At 46.1% G+C, this 13480-nt stretch overlaps 2 long non-coding RNA genes across 4 annotated transcripts in view; both read right to left on the bottom strand.

Moving 5' to 3' along the window:
* Window positions 1-7918, bottom strand: part of LOC109249016 (uncharacterized) — a 56788-nt gene extending 48870 nt beyond the window's left edge. For all 3 annotated transcript variants that reach the window (XR_008419513.1, XR_008419512.1, XR_002072407.2), the window contains exon 1: window positions 7782-7918. This is a non-coding gene — a long non-coding RNA (uncharacterized LOC109249016). The remainder of the gene's footprint in view (window positions 1-7781) is intronic.
* On the bottom strand, window positions 6202-7073 carry LOC109249017 (uncharacterized). Its single transcript, XR_002072410.2, has 2 exons — window positions 6759-7073; window positions 6202-6445 (listed from the first exon to the last, which is right to left on the bottom strand). It is a non-coding gene; the product is annotated as an uncharacterized LOC109249017 (long non-coding RNA).
* Window positions 7919-13480: the final 5562 nt, after the last annotated feature.

The raw sequence follows: 13480 nt of genomic DNA, 5'->3' as shown, positions 1-13480 counted from the left end.
TGGTTCGTGGGTTTGAGCCCCGCGTCGGGGTCTGTGCTGACAGCTCAGCCTGGAGCCCGCTTCAGATTCTGTGTCTCTCTCTCTCTCTCTGCCCCTTCTCTGCTCATGCTCTCTGTCTCTCGATAATAAATTAGTGTTAAAAAAATGTTAAAAAAGAAAACAAAACATGCATGTGTATTCTCTGAAAGGAAGGTACTGTCCATGACTTCATTTTTACGAATCAACTTGCTTGGGCCCTCATCAACTTGTCAATCTCTGATTTTGCTAGCACAATATAGAATTTCTTTTTTTAATGTGATCTTATTTCTCAGTCTGTCCTGAGGAAATGTGAAAATACTAGTTATACAAGAGAAAGAGAAATAACCATCAGGGCAGAGATGACAAAGAGCCCAGGGACTCAAGTCAGGGCTTCGCGTGGAGACTCAAAGAGGAAGGAGGCAGGTGGTAGTTAGAGAAGCAGCAGACTGGCAGCTGGCCAAGGTGCGGACTCCCAGGGAGTCTGTCAATCCCCCCATTGTGCCATTTCCTCAGCATTTCTGTGTCTTCTTAAGGCAAGGATGCATATTTCATCTCATCTTTTATTTTCTTTATGGTTTAATTATGAGAAGAGAAGAGAAATCTAGGCATGAAGAAGGGTTCTGTTTTCCCCCCAAGTGCTACATCCGTTAGAGGTTGCATGTAAGTGAATTAATCCCCAAAAATATCTGAGGGGGAAGGCACATATTGTTCTTGGGTTTAGTCACCAGAGATTGCCAGGGCCTCATTCCAGCGTCCTATCCCTGGTTGAAAAATAAGTACTTAACCAGCAATGGATGCCAACACTTAAACAATGAAGAGGAAGTCTAATTTGAAAGGATTCTTTTTCTATTCCCAAATACCACTGCTTACACAATGTAGGAGTCTACTTATGATTCCTTAAGTTATACACACACACACACGCACACATGTACACATTGACCCAGGAAATATTTACCTTACTACAGTTGAACTGGTAAGTATTGGAATAAATATATAAATAAGCAATTTAGTCCTTTTGGCAAGGAGAAAATTTATCCAATAAATATATTTTGTTAAACTATTTGGTTTACACCATAGTAGAACTGTCTTGGAACACAGGGAGGAACAACTTTTAAGAAATTTCTGGGAACAACTCGTGCATATGAATCACCATAATAAAAACATGGTTAATATAATATAAAAATATTAGTATGGACGCCAGTATGAGTTGGTATGTGTACTAAGGCTTTCTTCCTCCTTCTAGTCAAAAAAAGTTTTCCAATAGCCAGACCTACCACCCTCCTCCCTCCCCTCCCACCCTCCCCCTTTCTCAAGAAAATTTCCTCTTCCTCATTTGTTTGGACTTGTGTGATACCAAACATAGGAAGGGGTGGGGGAGGAGAGGAACTGAAGGGGCAGGAGGTCAAGGGGAGGTTTTGGGCCTGGGGATTGAGTGGATGCACTTTGCAAGGCAAGCACAGTATATGGAGAAGGCTGATGGGAAAGAACAGAAACAGGATTTCATCCTGAGGCACCATGTTGCTGTTCACTCCATTCTTCTGTCTCTCCCCAGGTGATATCAACACTGCCCCCTGACCGCCCATAGAGTTAAAAATCATCCTCATTCTGATGATCCCTAAATTTGCAACTCAAACTTTGACTGCTCCTCCCGCTCCCACCCAGCTCCAGACCCACTTAGATTTTAAGAAGTATCTCAAAACCTGTCTTAGCCAAAACAAGACAGCTGATTAACATTCCCCCCAGATTTGTGTCTCCCGCAGTCTTCCCCAGCTCAGTAATTAGCAGCAACCCGGTTTTCAAGTGGGACCTAAAGGATCATCCTTGATGTCTCCCCTTTCCTGTCCACACTTGTAATCACTCCTTCAGGGAGTCCTCTCAGGTGTCCCTTCAAATATAATCAAAATGGCACTGGAGGAGTCGGTGGCATCGGAGGAGTAGAATGGGGATAGCGTTGATGCAAATCTGGGTTCTCCTTTCATTGTTTGTTTCTGCCCGAGGCCACCGTCTGCCTGATCCCAGGTCTACCAGCCTTTAGACCAGACTGTCTGCCCTTTCTTCTCCTCTACCTCCCTCGCTATCAGGTCCAGAACTTTGTCTTTACAAATAAATTGTTGAGCAAGAGTCCAGGTACAAAAGAATGCATACTGTATGCCTGTATTCCTGTAGCAATTCTCAAGCAGGCAAACTACCATCATGGTAGTGATCCATGATGGGGGGCGGGGGGACAGAGGGGGATGGTGACTGGAAGGAATTTCCAGGGGGCTTTCAGTGAGCTGGTCTTTTTGTTTCTTGGTCCAGACACTGTAACACGAATGTGTTCACTTCAGGAAAATTCTTTGCATTTGTGTTCCTCTCTGAACGAGCAGAGATATACTTCAATAAAAAGTTTACTTCAACAAAAATGTTATCGAGACATTTGGAGAAGATTAAACAATTACTTCTGAACCAAAGATGTTCGTCAAACGTCAAAGCATCTGCCTACTGAAGATATATGACTTCATCCTTGGTGCCCAAAGAGATTCCAAAAATGCATCCTCGTTCGCCAACAAATGAACCTTTCCTCCCATAATACAAAATCACTCATGTTCTTAATTCGACTAAAAGAAAAAAAAATAGGAATCAATCACTGCTAAACTTCAGAGACTTATTAGAACATCTGAAATGTGAGCAATGTAACAAAAACTTGGGTAGGGACCGTCTGGGGTAGGTAACGTGACGCATGTAACAGAAGCCAGTGCTCTGCTGAGCCTGTCAAAATAATCCTGAGACTCCCACTGAATCAGACTGTCCTCTTTCTTTAAAGACCCTAGCAGAGCAACTGTGTCTTACCATATGTCTACCTTCCTTTTTTTTTTTTTTTTTTTTCCTGATTGTCTAAAATGGGAAGGATGGAACCCAGAGGAACTCTGGCCAGATGTTCACTGCCCTCCTTGCAGACAGCTCCTGCTGACATCCCTAGGCTCGTCTGCCAAAGGTGGGAACCTGTCTGGGTTGCCAGTGACAACAATGGAACCCCTGCTGGTGCCATTTGAAAAGGCCAGGACAACACCCCCCATAAATAGCCCCCCACCAGCCTGCCTCAGGTACTGAGATCCCACCATCAGTACTTCCTGGCCTCTGCAGCCCCTCTCCACTCCACCCTCTGCCAGCACTCACTAGATCTTTCACTCCGGGCTCAGAAGGGCCCGGCTATCAGTTCTCAGGACATATTGTGACCTGAGGCAGTGCCAAGTTACCCAACTTGTAACCTAAGCTATTCTCAAAGCATCTGCAAGGCAGAGGAGAAAAAAATGGGGAGTTTTATGTTTGATTCATTCACTCAGCAAGTACTTAAGGAGTACTACTTCACCAGGCACTGTTCTCGGCTCTAGAAGCACAGCAGTGAGTTTATACCATTAAATTTTAGTGACAGACAACAAACAAAACAGATAAACACATTATATAGTATATTAGAAAGTGATGAAGTGAGGGGCGCCTGGGTGGCTCAGTCGGTGAAGCATCCGACTTCGGCTCAGGTCACGATCTCGCGGTCCGTGGGCTCGAGCCCCGCGTCGGGCTCTGTGCTGACAGCTCGGAGCCTGGAGTCTGTTTCGGATTCTGTGTCTCCCTCTCTCTCCGTCCCTCCCCCACTCACACTCTGTGTCTCTCTCTGTTTCAAAAATAAACATTAAAACAATTTTTTTTTTAAAAAGAAAGTGATGAAATGTAATGAAGAGGATGAAGAAAACAGAGTAGGAAGAAGCCAGAAACTGGAGAATGGTCACAAACAATGCTGATTTTTTTCTTAAAAAGTACTGATGTGGTCATCATAAGGAAAATCAGAATTTCGTCAGACCTCCACACACTTATGATCAGGTTCAGTATTGTTGTATTTTGAATTCCATGTAGGGGTGGAAAAAGTGAGCATTTGGAGTCCCTAACCTGTCCCTGACCTGAAGCAGGGGTATTAAATGTGCTCACTAGCCTCAGTCTGAGCTCAGTGTGGTCACCGCTGTCCGCCTAGGCCCTTGCGTCCCAGTTCTGATCATTGGCGTTCACCTGATGGTGGACAGACCACAGCCCTCCACTACGGCCCTGTGACTCGTGTGGATCTTCAAACGCCCTGACTCTGAACACCTGTTCTGCTGGTCTTTCTGAGTCCCATCCTCCCCCGATGCTCCAATGCTTATGGCCTGTTTTCTCCCTCTTCTTCAGCTAGTCTGGTTTTGGAAACCTGGGGGCAGGGTTGTGCCCTTGTCCTTGACAGTAGCCATCCCCAAAGTCTAAAAACTCCTCTGGAGTCCAGTCCAGAATGAGGCACCTTGAGGTTGCACAGCCCAGTCCCTCAGCCTGCCTGACTATCCTTTCACGGACATCCACTGATCGCTGCCCATGTTAGGACAAACCGTCTGTTCCGCGGTCCTTCAGGTATGGGAGCAGAGTTTGTCACACCCTGAGAGACTAACTGCTCCTTGAAGCACTCCTTAGCTGGCCTAGACTCTGGCTTCCTGCCACCTTCACACCTGTGAGAAAATCTAATTTAAGACCCAGACCTCCTCTCCAACAGCTGGCCCTTTCAAGTGCACATGTACACTATCATTCATTTCCTTGAGTCACCCCCTCCCCAGCCAGTGTTTTTTTCACAGCTTTATTTAAGAATAATTGACATTTACTGATTTTTTTAAAAAGTAAATTAAGAGTTGTGCACCCATCACTACATTCCAGCATTAGAATATTCCCAGCACCCTCAAAAAGATCCCTCATTTGCAATCTATCCCCACCCCCATCCCCCGGCAACCACTAACCTACTTTCTGTCTCTATAGATTTGCCTTTTCTGGACGTTTTATGTAGATAGAATCATATCATATGTGGTCATTTGCACCTCGCCTCTGTCCCTTAGCGGACTGTTTCTGAGGTTTATCCATGTCGTGGATGTTTCAGGGGTTCAGTCCTTTTTATGGCACAGATACGCCGTGTTTTACTTCTCTGCTCACCTGTCGATGGACATTTGCACTGTCTCAAGATCTGAATAATACAGCTCCATGAACATTCACGACCAGTCTTTGCATGCACACGTTTTCGTTTCTCTTCAGATTTTTTTTGTGTGTGAATATCCTCTTCCAAATATAAATAGAAGTAGTCCATGACGGGTTGGCTTAAATTCCTGCAGCTTAAGAACTGGGGGGGACGTCAGGGAGGAGAAAAGGGTAGATGGGAAAGGAGAGAGAGCAGTGGATTTGTCTCCCTAGGAGGAAAAGAGGGAAGGCAGAGGCAATCACGCTCCCACTCGTATGTTTTGCTCAGTAGTTTGGACGGAAGTAAAATAAAGTGGCCTCTGGGGGGTTGTAGCTCCAGGCAATCATAACATTTCGTGAAAAAGCCAATCCATCGCTGAGATGTCTTCAAATACATGAACCGTCCGCATGTGTTGATTGCAGGCCTGGGTGTCATCCTTGACTTCTCTTTCAAGAGAAGTCCTTGAAAGACTTCTCGTTCTTTCTCCAACAGGTTCAATCTCTCTCAAATGTCCTCCATTCCATGCCTTCACTCTAGTTCAGGCCCTTATCCTTTCTTGTTTTGTTTGTTCTTATCTCCTTGTTTGCTCACTGAATCCTGTCCATACCATTCTCTGCACACTTCTGGAATAGTCTGTCACTCTCCTAACCAAACTGATCGAGATCTCAACACCCCGGCTTGTGTCTCAGCTTCACCTCTCACCAGCAGCCCCCCCCCTTTCCTTCCCGTAAACCCACACTTTACACTCAGCCTTTCTCAAATACTTTGTCTCCCAAATATCCTGCTTCTCCTTGCAGGCTTTTGAAACTGCCTCTGCCTGACGCTTTTTCCTCCTTGACCTGCCCGGCTACTGCCCTTCCTCAAGTCTCATCCAAGGCACCACTTGTCTCTGGAGGCCCCCTATGGCCCGCACAGAATCGGGGCAGGCACCCAGAAGTCATCTTGCCTCGTTGTAACATCTGTCACCTGGTGCACCAGCCCGTTTATATGTCCTTCCTCCCCTCTAGATCAGAAGTCTCCTGAAGACCAAGGCAATGACCTCTTCACCACGCAGCCATCTTGGGCTCCGGTATGGTACATATTTATTGAAAAATGTCACCAAATGTCAAAAAAAAAAAAAAAAAAAAAAAAAACAGAGAGAGAGAGGTGTCCAGAAGAAAGCACTGGAAGGAAAGCATGGAACCATCCACTCTTTTGTGTCTTTATTAATCCAAAAATGTTATTCGCACACATAGGAAGAATGGCAACGACTTCAAGATGGCAGCTATTGGATCAGCTGTGAGAGTATCTCACATGATGCTGTTCATTGAGCAGCATGTGAGTATCTAGGGCTGGTTCCACCGCTCAAGAGCCGGGGCACTTGGTGCAATTTACTCTGCCTCTCTCCATCTGTCCAAAGAGCTGCTTATCTCACAGGACTATTGGGTGAACCTGGTAGGTGAATGCGGATTGTGGCGTTTTCAAATTACAGGGTAATTTATAAATATAAGCGATTACTATGTACTTCTATTCCTCTGCTTTTTCAAAATAAACCTTTGCTGTCTTAGAAATTGCACTTACAATAATTTTATTACTGAGATGAAATTATAAAACAATTCCTTGCATTAGCCTCGTATTTCGACTCTTCCAAGTACTTTCACGTCCATTATCTCATTTGATCTTCGTAAATGAGATGGGGAAAGTAGCAATTAGCATCTTCATTTTATAATTAGTGAAACTGAGACCCAGAGATGAGGCGACTTACCCGACAGAAGCTATTGTAAGCTTCTGAGAAGGGACCCGGTCTTCCGCTTCCTCATTAGGTTCTGCAGCTGCCATATCAGACTTCTGAGGGTTTCAACTCTGAAATGTTTCGTCTCCCGCAACCCCAAACAACACACACGCCCACACGTACACATGTGCACACACACTCCAACCCCTAGGCAGTTGCTGTCAGCTTCACACAAAATTTCATCCAAGAAAATCCAGGGAGGTTGAGACAGAAACACATCTCAGACTCCCCGGCAGTGGGGCAAAGCACACCACTTGTTTCTATATAAAACGAAACCTCTCATTTCAGGAGCCAGTGGGGGGGGGGGGGGGGCGGGGGAGGGGGGGATCAACCGAACTTCTGCATGGAGATAATAAAAATATCTCCTGTTATTCCCTCAAGACAGTGTAGATGTGCTACCTGTTAATTTACTGTCGATTTCTTCATTTTTATGTAATCTCCTCTAGTCAAGGTAGATTTAATTCCATTTTCATCTTATGTACTTCTTTTCAAAGCTCGGTGATTTCTTTTCTATTTTTATTCATTCCTTTTGCTTCCTATCAATTTTTATATCGAGTTCCATTTGGCAAGGGGTAGTAATAAAAATATTCCTCATGCTCTAATGTTTAAATTTGCCATCGCACTTTAAGGGGGTTCTCTTTAAGAGAGAACGTCAGCCCTTCACAGGGCGCACCTCCCGGGCTTGCAGGGGGCAGGAGCGCCGCGTCCCGAACGGTTCTGCACTGTGGTCCGAAATTCTCTTCTTCTGGCATTTTCTTTTCTTTCTTTTTTTATTTATTTTTGAGACAGGGAGAGACAGAGCATGAACGGGGGAGGGGCAGAGAGAGAGGGGGACACAGAATCTGAAACAGGCTCCAGGCTCTGAGCTGTCAGCACAGAGCCCCACGCGGGGCTCGAACTCACGGACCGCGAGATCGTGACCTGAGCCGAATTCGGCCGCTCAACCGACTGAGCCACCCAGGCGCCCCTGGCATTTTCTATTTACTGAGCACCTACCGTGTGCGGGGCACTCTGCGTGCGGGGTAATCCGAGTCAGATGGGAGGTGAAAGAAGACAGCAACAGACTAAAAGCTGTTTGTGATGGCAGCACAGGTGTCATGAGGAAGGCGCCCCCCTGCCGTGCGGAGGAGGTGGCAGACAGCGACAGACACCAGCCGTTGCAAACCGTGTGCTTTTCTGCCCACCTAGATGCAAATGCGGGGTGTGGCACACTGGGACCGTTCTGCAGCGGCTGGCCTGGGACGTAGCAAATACTCTACAGACAAGCGTCTCTGGTGTGCTTGTCCAGGAGCCTGGCCCTGCAGTGGGTCCTGGAGATGTTAAGGGGAGGGGGGTGCTAATACCATTGGAGACCACAGACACGGGTTACAGACTTTCCATCTTCCCAACCTGTCAGTCCACCTCTCGTTCCCCGGGGGTCTGAAGAGAGCAGGGTGGCTCAGAGTAAGGCTCTGGAGCCAGGATGGTCTGGTTCAAATCCCAGCTCTGGGCCATTGGGTGAGTTACTTGACCCCTGTAATTGAGTTCCCTCAGCTGCACAGTAAAGGGGGATCCTTATGAGGACCAACCGAGTCGCTACAAGCAATGCTTAGAACCGCACCTGGCACAGCGAGTATCTGTTACCACGATGCGTGTTTGGTATCCCGAGGATCCCCAGCTTTGGTTTTTCAAGAAGCAGAACCCACAGGTTCTGTGGCCCCGGTTCACCCTTTCCAGGATGCCCCGGTGGACCTGGTGCGGTGGTTGAAGGCAGCAGGTGTGATGCAGCTGGGACCCAATTTTAGTCGTGCTGACATAACTGCCCCACCCGGCGGCTGCCCCCCACCTCTAACTGCCTTACAACTTCTCCGTCCCCACCCAAGCCCCTTCCTCCCATTGGGAAGTGGCACTTGTCTGAGTAAGTTTCCGGTTCGTGTGGTTACTAAGCACAGAACAGGGTAACTGCCTCATAGAAAACACTCGTGACAGAGTCATGAGGTCAGGGTGGTGGTGACTTTAGAGCAATTGACTCAAAACCCTACAGCTGGCAAGAGCCAGAGGAGAAATTGGACGCCACACCTGTCCTGTTTCCAGTGTCTGCTCTCTCCATGTTTCATCATAGTTCAAGTGTTGTGAGAAGACACACACGTATGTCCCTGCACCCCGGGAATAGACTTAAGATCCGCTGTGATCCTACTGCACCTGTATATGATGCAGGAGTGGTGAGGGGTGTTCAGGGAATCATTGCCCCCAGGTACAACTAGGAAAGGGTCACAAAATAACATCGTTTCCTACTTTATCACCCACCCGTATACCACAAACGCTCCTCTCAGGTTTAGTTATCTAGTCACTCTTTCATTCGACAAGCAAGTGTTAGCCCCTACTATGTGCCAGGCACTATTTTAGACACTGGGCTGTGTAGCAGTGAACAAAAGAGGGAAACTAATCACAGTTGGGCTTTACATTTTATTAGTGTACAGGTAGAGGAGACGGACGCTAAACAAGTAAATACATAAGCAGGCGAGTTAATTTAAGATTGTGATGTATGCGGGGCGCCTGGGTGGCTCAGTCGGTCTAGCATTCGACGTCGGCTCAGGTCATGATCTCATGGTTCGTGAGTTCAAGCCCCGCGTCGGGCTCTGTGCTGACAGCTCAGAGCCTGGAGCCTGCTTCAGATTCTGTGTCTCCTTCTCTCCCTGCCCCTCCCCCACTCACACTCTTTCTCTCTCTCAAAAATACATAAACATTAAAAAAAAATTTTTAAAGATTATGATGTATGCTGTAAAAAAGATAAAATAGGGCATTGACATAGAGAGAGTCATTCATCACTCGGCAACCAAAGTGAGCTTTTAAAAATGGGTATCGGCTCATTTCACACCCCGGCTGTCAATTGCGTTGTACTTGAAATAAAATCCAAACTCCTTTTCATGTCTTTCAAGGCCCTACATGATCTGGCCTCCCTCCAACCTTTTTCCTACCATTCTGTCCCTCCTTCAGTAATCTCCAGTTGTTCTGGCCTTCTTTCTGTCCTTCAAAAATATAAAGCTCCATTTCTATTCCAGGCTTTGGATTCGTTGCTTCCCCTTTCTGGAACATTCCGCCCCCACCAAGTCCCCTTCCATGTCCCCAGCTCTTTGAACTCATTTTTTATCTTTCAACTAAAGAACACCTCTTCAGAGAGTCCTCCCTGATTACTCTACAACCATATCATGCCAATGATCTTTCCCTTACTGGGTTTTTTTTTTTCTTCATATCTGAAAGTACGTGATTTATTTCCTTGTTGTCTCCCTCTCCTATTCATGCATGCAGGTTGTAAACTTCATGAGGGCAGGGACTCTCATTCACAGCTGCATCCCCAGTGCTGAGATCAGTATCTGTCACATAGATACTGTGACAATTGATTGAATTCAATTCAATTGATTTCAATTGATTGAATAAATGAAAGCATTTCTGCACACGACGGCCAGGAGGGAATCCTGACAATCAGAAAATGAAACATGCTTTGAAAGATGGCCCTTCAGACACCACAAAATCTTCTATTTAATAAGCCTACATAACCAAAATATTGGGAAGGAGAGACTATGTGAGAATACAAAACACAAATAGCGTAGTCTTCAGATTCCAAAGGCTCTGAAACTGGTGATAATTTGGAAAGTAACTATTTGGAAAGTACAAGCCCTGTTACAGGGCTTGTAAAGGGACGTTTGCAAACTGCTTTTCCGTCCTGGAGACCAGAAGCTGGGTCAGCACCCACCTAGCCCTTGCTATAGATGTCATAATAAACACAAAACAACATCAAAAGCCGGGGGCTGCTTTTCTAATGTGGTTTCTTTCCCTATTTTTTTCTCTTTCCCTGAAAGAAAAGCAACAGGAAATTATATAACTGATTATTCAAAGTAGTCTGTGGATTTTGAGAAGGGCCACAGAATTCCAGAGATGAGAGGAATTTTTTAAAAAACGATGGATTTGAGTAGCAGGACCTTTTGTTCAAACAAAGTATTAAGCGGAAAGAACATGTTCGTACACAGGAGAGAGATGAAAGCAGAGGAGGCCTGCTTGAAGTCAGGTTGGCCCCTCAACCCCCCGGACGCCTCCCTGGTACCCAGACAGGAGCGCAGGGGGAAAGCTCCCGAGCCGGCCTCCCCTCTCACTTCACAGGCCGTGACAAGGAAAACGCCAGCCCGTATTACGAGGGCAAATAAGGCAATCTCATTGCTGACACCCAAATCTAGGTTCCTGAGACTGGTTCATCCTTTCAACTAAAGCAACCTTTCAAAAGGATTGAATAATATATTCAAAGAGAATTCCCTGGGCCAGGCGCAACGGGCTTCCGAGTACCACCCCGTCTTGTGAGAAACACCTCATCCTTCGCTAGTCATCGCGTTGCGTCTGCTGCCGTGTGCCTGGTGGCCCCGGCCAGCCTCATTCTGGGCCGGTGTTAGCATTCATTTTTCAACTGGTCTTTTGAAAAATTGCTAAGCTCGGGATGCCATAGTTTGCAGGATTCGATTGTCTCCTGAAAGCACTGACGAGAGATACGACGCAGAGATTTGTAAAGCTGTGACAAAAGCAAGACAGACCTTAGCGGAAGGCACTCCTTTCTGTATGTTTTGCCACCTCACAGCGGGCACAGGAAGGATGCAGGGTAGAAACTAGAGACATTAGAGACCACGAGCTGGTTTCATGTCTTCATCTTTAGTTCTCCCAGCAAGGACTGGAGTATGTTACTCTACGTGTTCATCCCTTCATTCATTCAACCGATGGGTGTTTATCACTGACCAGGTACTATGCTAGGCTCTGAATATATTTAAACAAGACTGTAACCCATGGCACTTAGAGTCTGGGAAGAAACTAGCAATTACAGCGCTGACCAATGCCCCTGGAGGCTGAGCAGAGAGCCATTGTGGAGGACCTATACTTTGGCCATTCCTCCCGTATTTATACTCTTGTATAGACCCCACCCACACAGACTTCATCCACTGAGAGAGTAGTAAGTATGATGTAAGCAGAAGACTGGCAAGCTTTTGCACATGGGAGCCTTTGCATCATGTAAAGAAGCCCAAGCAAGCCACACAGAGAAAGCCACATGAAGAGAAAGAAAGACAGATAGAGAGGTTCCAGCCTTCTAGCTGTCCTCACCAATCCCATGAATTGGTGAAACATGGAAACTCCATGTTTCCAGACACGTGAGTGTAGCCATCTTGAATGTTTTGGCCCCATTTACCATCTGACTGAAACGGCATGAAGAACCCCAAGTGAGACAACAGAAGAGCCACCCAGCCGAGTCCCAACCAACCCACAGAATGACGAACAAATAAAATGTCACTGTTTTGAGTCATCAAGTTGGGGTAGTTTGCTTATTACATAGCAATGAAAACATAGCCGCCATGTACACCTTTAAAAAAAGATATCCTTGGGGCGCCTGGGTGGCTTGGTCGGTTAAGCGTCCGACTTTGGCTCAGGTCACGATCTCGTGGTCCGTGAGTTCGAGCCCCGCGTCGGGCTCTGTGCCGACAGCTCAGAACCTGGAGCCTGTTTCACATTCTGTGTCTCCCTCTCTCTCTGACCCTCCCCCATTCATGCTCTGTCTCTCTCTGTCTCAAAAATAAAAAACGTTAAAAAAAAAAAAAAAGATATCCTCTTTCGTTAAAATTGATAGCACGTTTAAATTTCGATTGATTGCTTTTTCCACTGCAATTCCTCTTTTAAAATTGTATTTTCCAAGTGATTATTGATATGGCATAATAGTTTGCTGTAAGCATGCAAATTTACTCATAAGAGCAAGAACAATAGATCGACTATTGTCTTGGAAGGAAGGCAAAAATTTCAGAATTTATAGGAGAAAGAGGAGAGGGAATCTTATTTACATTTCCTAGTAAACTGATTAGCTCGTGTCTAGCAAAGGAGTCTGTCTGGACAGTCTGTCCCGAATAGGCTGCTGAGGGTTATCAAAGGAAAGAATTTAACTGCTTATGGATTCTTCCCTGAACCAAGAGCGTTTATCAGGGAGCTCAGAGGACAGGCTGTCCCCGGGCAATGGCTCATGGTATCCCTCCATTAGACTTCATCCTGGTTACGCCAGGTCTGTCCTATTTTCCTCATCACAATCTTGCATGTTGATTTTAATGTATTCAGCTACTGTGTTCTAACCTTTTAATTAATTCTTTTAGATTTTCTCAGGGAAAATTAGATCATCTGCACAGAATCATTTTGTCTCTTCCTTTTATTAATATATAGTCACAGGCAGACCATAGCTCACCGGAGATAAAAACAGTAACTGTGGGGGCGCCTGGGTGGCTCAGTCGGTTAAGCGGCCGACTTCGGCTCAGGTCATGACCTCTCGGTCTGTGAGTTCAGGCCCCGCGTCGGGCTCTGTGCTGACAGCTCAGAGCCTGGAGCCTGTTTCAGATTCTGTGTCTCCCTCTCTGTGACCCTCCCCCGTTCATGCTCTGTCTCTCTCTGTCTCAAAAGTAAATAAATGTTAAAAAAAAAGAAAAAAAAAAAACTAACTGTGACGCACTCAGGGTCCACATCCAGTTGGTGCCAGTAACCTAGGAGGATCCCTTTACCTCAGAGGTAGTTGATCAGTGTGGCTGAGGCAGCTCTCATTTGGACCAGGGAATGTGGGCAGATGGGCCATTCAGAGTTAATTCTCACCATAAAAATTCTTCTGAAATCATCTGACCCCACAGGAAGCTCTGACTTAGAATCTGGGC

This window comes from Panthera pardus, unplaced genomic scaffold (genome assembly GCF_024362965.1).
Source record: "Panthera pardus isolate Hobbes unplaced genomic scaffold, ASM2436296v1 HiC_scaffold_6, whole genome shotgun sequence".
NCBI lineage: Eukaryota > Metazoa > Chordata > Mammalia > Carnivora > Felidae > Panthera > Panthera pardus.
Note: the sequence above shows the minus strand (reverse complement) of the source record. Positions and strands in the feature narration are given on the sequence as shown.